Below are 6289 nucleotides of genomic sequence, written 5' to 3'. Positions count from 1 at the left end.
TCCCACTCTCCTCTCTTCTCCCTAAAAACATAGCAATCCTTATTGTTATGTGTGTACCTAGTGACAGAGCATCAAAATACAAGAGGCAAAAACTGATAGAACTGCAAGGAGAAAGAGACAAATCCACTATTGCAGCTTGGAGTCTTCTACCTCTCTTCTGTAATTGACAGACCCAGCAGGCAGTGTCGGTAAGGATAGAGTTGACCTGAACAGAACTTGATCTAATAGACATTCATAGAATACTTTATCCAACAATGGCAGGAAACACATTCTTCTCAAGTTCACATGGAACATTCACCAAGGTAAACCCTGTTCTGAGCCATGAAACACATCTTAACACATTTTAAATTACAGATATCATCCAAAGTATCTTCTCAGATCACATTGTACTTAAACTAGAAATCAATTACAAAAAGATAGCTGGAAGATCCCCAAATATGTGGAAATTAAACAGCATATTTCTAAATAATGCATGGGTCAGAGAAAGTTGCAGGAGAGAATTTTAAATACTTTTAACTAAGTAAAAAAAGAAAATATGGCACCAAAATTTGTGGAATATAGTGAAAATAGTGCTTAGAGGGAAATTTATAATTAAGTGCATATTTAAAAAGAAAGATCTAAAATCAATGACTTAAGCTTACACCTTAGGAAACCAGAGAGAAGAAGAGGAATTTAAAACCAAAGCAACCAGAAAAAAAAGAAACCATAGAACGTAGAGCAGGAATAAATAAAACCAAAAATAAGAAAACAATGGAGAAAATCAATAAAATCAAAACCTGTTTTTCTGCAAAAAGAGCAATAAAACTGATAAACATCTAGCCAGGCTAACCAAGAAAAAAGAGAGAAGGCACAAGTTATCAATATCAAAAATGAAGGAGGAATCATCACTACTAATCTCATTGACTTAAAAGGAAGATAAAGGAATATTATGACCAACTCTGTGCCCACAAATCTGATAACTTAGATGAAATGGACTAAATCCTTGAAAGACATAAATTACCAAAACACACACAAGTAGAAATATTTAACTTTTTTGAATCAATAATTAACAGTATTCAGGATAAAAAAAGAAACCTGGCCAGATGGTTTTGCTTGTGAATTCTATCAAATATATAAAGAAAAAATAATGCCAACTCTCCACAATCTCTTCCAGAAAATAGAAGCAGAGGACACACTTCCTAATGCATTAGATAAGGTCAGCAATACCTTAATGCCAAATCATTACAAGAAATAACTACAGACCAATATCTCTCATGATTGTAGATACAAAAATACACAACAAAATATTAGCAAATACAAACCAACAATGAAAAAAAAGATTACAATGAAAGTCAAGTGAGATCTATATCAGGTATGATAACATTCAAAAATCAAACAATGAAATTCACCATACCAATAAATTAAATAAATAAAATCATATGATCAGGTGCACAGGTGGTTCAGTGGTAGAATGCTCCCCTTCCATGCGGGAGACCTGGGTTCAATTCCCAGACCATGCATCCCCCCCAAAAAAAAACATATGATTATATCTATTGAGGCAGAAAAAGCATTTGACAAAATTCAACAGTCATTCATAACAAAAACTCAGCAAACTGGGAATAGAGAGAAGTTCCTCAACTTGTTAAAGAATAACTACAAAAAAGACTTACACCTAATACCATACTTAGTAGAGAGTGACTAGACACTCTTCCCTCAAATCAAGGATAACAAAAATGTCCTCTTTCACCACTTCTAATCAACACTGTACTTGAAGTCCTGGACATCCCAATAAGACAAGAAAAGGAGGTTAGAGGTGTAGATTGGAAAGGAAGAAATAAAACTGCCTTTATTCACAGATGACATAGTTCTCTATGTAGAATATTCCCCCAACAATCTACCAAAATCACTACTGATGCTGATAAGTTAATGTAGGAAAACTGCAGGATATAAGATCAATCAACCAAGATCTATCCCTTTCCTATATATCAGCAATAAAAAAATTGGAATTTGAAATTCGAAATATAGCCAAGTATAAATCTAACAAAATGGTATAAAATTTTACACGTAGAAAACTACAAAGCAATGATGAAAGCAATCAAAGAAGGTCTAAATAAATGGAAAGATATTCTGTGTTCATGGATTGGAAGGCATAATATTGATATTAATTCCTCCAAAACATATCTATAATTCAACACAATGTGAAACAAAATCCTAGCTATCTATTTTGTGGGTATCAATAGTTGGTCCTAAAGATTATATGGAAAGTCAAAAGATCTAGAATAACCAACACAATACTAAAGAGGAAGAATAAAATTGGAGGAATCCCATCACTCAATTTCAAAACTTACTTTAAAGATACAGTAGTCAAAGAAAACCAAAATAATAATAATAAATAAATACGATATAGTAATCAAGATAGCATGGTATTATCAAGAGAATAGACACATAGATCAATGGAAGCGATCAGAGAGCCTAGAAAATAGACCTGTACAAACATAGTTAACTGATCTTCAACAAAGGCACAGTTCAATGGAGAGCAGATAGTCTCCTCAACAAATGGTGCTGAAAACTTGAATGCCCAAATGTAAAAAAAAATAAAATAAAAAAGAGCCTAGACAGACTTTACACCTTGACAAAAATTAACTCAAAATGGATCATAGACCTAAATGTAAAATGAAAATTATAAAAGTTCTGTATGAAAACATAGGAGAAAATGAGTTTTCAGCTATAACACCAAAAGAATGAGCTGAAAAAAAAACACAACAAAAAAAAGCCAATAAGATGAATTTTATTAAAACTGTAAACTGAGGGTGGGCCACGGAGGCTCAGCAGGCAGAGTTCTTGTGTGCCATGCTGGAGACCTAGGTTCAATTCCCATGTCTGCCCATGCAAAAAAAAAAAAAAATGTAAGCAGAAGCTTTATGAAGGACACTGTTATGAGAATGAAATGACAAGATGACAAGCCACAGTCTGGGAGAAAATATTTGGAAAACACATATCTGATAAAGGATTTATATCTAAAATACTCAAAGAGCTCTTACAATTAGGAAAACAAGAAAAAAACAACACAATTTTTAAATGGTCAAAAGATCTGAACAGACACCTCACTAAAGAAAATACGTGTGTATACATACCAAGATGCTCAACATCATTTGTAATTAGAAAATTGCAACTTAAAACAATAATGGGCCATATAGTATACAAAAAGTAAAATGGGATACCTACATACCTATTAGAATGGCTAAATATTAAAAAAAAAAAAAAAAAAAAAAACTCACAATACCAATTGCCTGTTAGGAAGTTGAGCAATTCATTGTTGGTGGGAATACAAAATGGTATAGCTACTTTGGAAAATAGTTTGGCAGTTTCTTTCACAGCAAAGAATAATCTTATCATACAACCAAGCAATCACATTTCTAAGTATTTATCCAACTTATTGGAAAACTATGTCTATATAAAACCCAGCACATTTACTGCATCTTTATTCATAATTTCTAAAAATTGGAAGCAACCAAGATGTGCTTCAATAAGTGAATGGACAAACTAAGTCTATATCCTCACAATGGACTACTATTTATCAATAAAGAGAGTGAGCTATCAAGCCATATAAAGTCATATTTATATTACTAAATGAAGGAAGACAGTCTGGAAAAGCTACATACTGCACGATTTCATTTCTATGACATTCTAGAAAAGCCAAAACAATGGGCAGTAAATAGATCAGTGATTTTAAGGCTTCCTGGTCAGGGATGTGTTGGGGTAGACAGGGAGGGTCGAAGAGGTAAAATATAGAAAATCTTTTAGCGTGGTGAAATTATTCTGTATGATACTACAAGAATGGATATATGACCTTATGTATTTGTTTAAACCCATAGAAACTTTACAGCATAAAGAGAAAAGTTTAATGTAAACAAATGTAAAAAAAGAATCATCTAGAAGGTCAGGGGATGCCAGAATGGAATGCTGAATGTGACAAAAATGAACTAACCATACTGAAAATGTATAAACAGCACTTAGTGAAAAGGTGGTTATCTGAGTAACTTTAGAAATGAGTGGTGTCTATAAGACAAAAGGCAAAAGGAACTGTACATAAGCACTGTACCCTCGTTGATAAAGTTGTTTCCAGTGGAGGTATGGGTTAACAATTCCAAAACCGCTGTACGTATATATACAGGAACTGAAAAATGGAATGAACGGATGATGGATGGTGAGAGCCATGTTGCTCCCTGTTGAAGTAGGAAATTACAGACAAACACAGGGTTAAAGCTAGATTGATCCATCTGCCTTCAAATATTTGTTTTCCTTCTTGATGGAATTCTTCTTAGTATTGTCAATGCCTCATCCCAGACCTGGTCCACATGGAACAAATTGAGCCCTCGATGAGATGTTACTCCAGCAGGTGCTAGCTTTTAGGAATGTCAAAATGAAGCGCAGGGGGTGGGGTGGGCATGGTGGCTCAGCAGGCAGAGTTCTCGCCTGCCATGTCGGAGACCTGGGTTCAATTCCCAACGCCTGCCCTTGCAAAAACAAGAAAGAAAAAAAAAAGGAAGAAGCAGAGAAGCCCGGCTCTCAAATGTCTCCGTTTCAATTTTCAGGCAAAGGCCGTCTAGTCCAATTAAGATAGAATGATTTAGCTATGGGGAAAAGTGCATGAACAAATAAAGCTTTGGAACACTGAAATGAAATTTGCAAAGAACCTGACATACAAAGAGCCAAAAGGGTCCTAAGAGAGTAAGTCCCTTCTTGTTTGAATCTTTTATAGCTATTCATCACAATCACCTGAGGCTCTTTAAAAATAAATTTATCACCAAGAACCCACTCCTAATGTTTGTATTTAATTGTTCTGGAGTGGGGCCCAGGCAACAGTATTTTAAAAATTTGCCCCCCAGGTAATTCTTATGTGCAATCAGGGCAGCAAAGGTCTAATACAGAAAAATAAACAGCAGATAGGAGGGGTAATCTGTCTTTTCCAGGATCACAGCACCAACCACAGGCAAATCTTCTCTTGGCCCCATTTTAATTTAAATTTGAGACTAGAACATCTCTCATTGAACAGTTTGCAGCTTGGTGTTTGTGTTTTAAACATTCAGGCATGTTTCAGCTGGGCCTCCATTTGTATTTTTGCCTGGGGCCCCACAAATCACAAGGCTAGTCTGTAGGGAATTCACATCTCCTTGTGTCTCAAGGCATCCATTTGTGGTCAAAGCAAAGCGAGCATATCAGTAAGTGAACTTACCTGCAAAGGCTACAGATCAGTGTATGAGGACCTTGGTCCATCAGAGGGTTGAATTCGGGGCAGAGATTTCCTTTTCTTATGTGACTCTTTACTATTTCATCTTAATCTTCTCCCCCACACACACACACACATGCACACACACAGTCACACACACACACCCTCAACCACCCTAACTGCACTTACCCACACTTTTAGGTCAGTATTCAGGTCAGTGGGGCCAATTTCTCTTCTCCACCCACTGGTGGTGCTGCCCCAGACGAGAAGGAGTATGAGAGGAAAAGGGTTGGCAGACCTTGAGAAAGTAAGGCACATAGCCTTCCCATCCTCTACTACCCCCAAACTTTCCATTGTCCTTGCTGGGAAAAGCTCCAGTGTTGACGTAATTGTATCGTATATTGCTGTCGAATGAGAGTGTAGTTTAAAGCAATGGTTGTTAAAACATGTTTATTTCATTTGAGGTTTTTCAAAATAAATTTCCCCTTCCTGAAAATATTCATGGATTTAATTTGAAAAATATTTAATCTTCAAAAGATGTCTTGAGCATCTTTAATTTTTTTGTAAAGTTCAAAATTCACAGAGTAACAAAGAAAACCATCTGATGGCAAAAACATTATTGAGAAAAAACAAAACAGATACCTCATTCAAATGTAAACAAAAGGCAATTTAAAACATATTTCACAGATAATAGAGACCATGAATCCTTGACTGATTAACAAATAATTTTTCAGATTAAAAAGAAAACTGATTTAATATATAAACCCCCCCATGATCCTATTTGTATTCTAATGGTTCATATAACTCGATCAAGACTGACTGCCTGATGATACCAGTGGAATTCCTCTTGATTTTTAATCACTTAAATGACTAGTACTGACACTGAGAGAAATCAGGAAAAGCTCTTTGGTTCTGGAACAGATAGTAAGAGAAGTTTTTCTCTCTATTTTTTTTCCCATTACCTTTGCCCTATGCCCCACCTTCACCAAGGAATGGCAAATTATTTTTAGAATGTCTTACTTGAGGATCCATAGCCTAGCTGTAGCTCATATCGTTAACTAGAGTCTCCAAAATCGTTTC

Source organism: Tamandua tetradactyla, chromosome 2, assembly GCF_023851605.1.
Source record: "Tamandua tetradactyla isolate mTamTet1 chromosome 2, mTamTet1.pri, whole genome shotgun sequence".
Classification (NCBI taxonomy): domain Eukaryota; kingdom Metazoa; phylum Chordata; class Mammalia; order Pilosa; family Myrmecophagidae; genus Tamandua; species Tamandua tetradactyla.
This window is presented reverse-complemented; position numbering follows the sequence as displayed.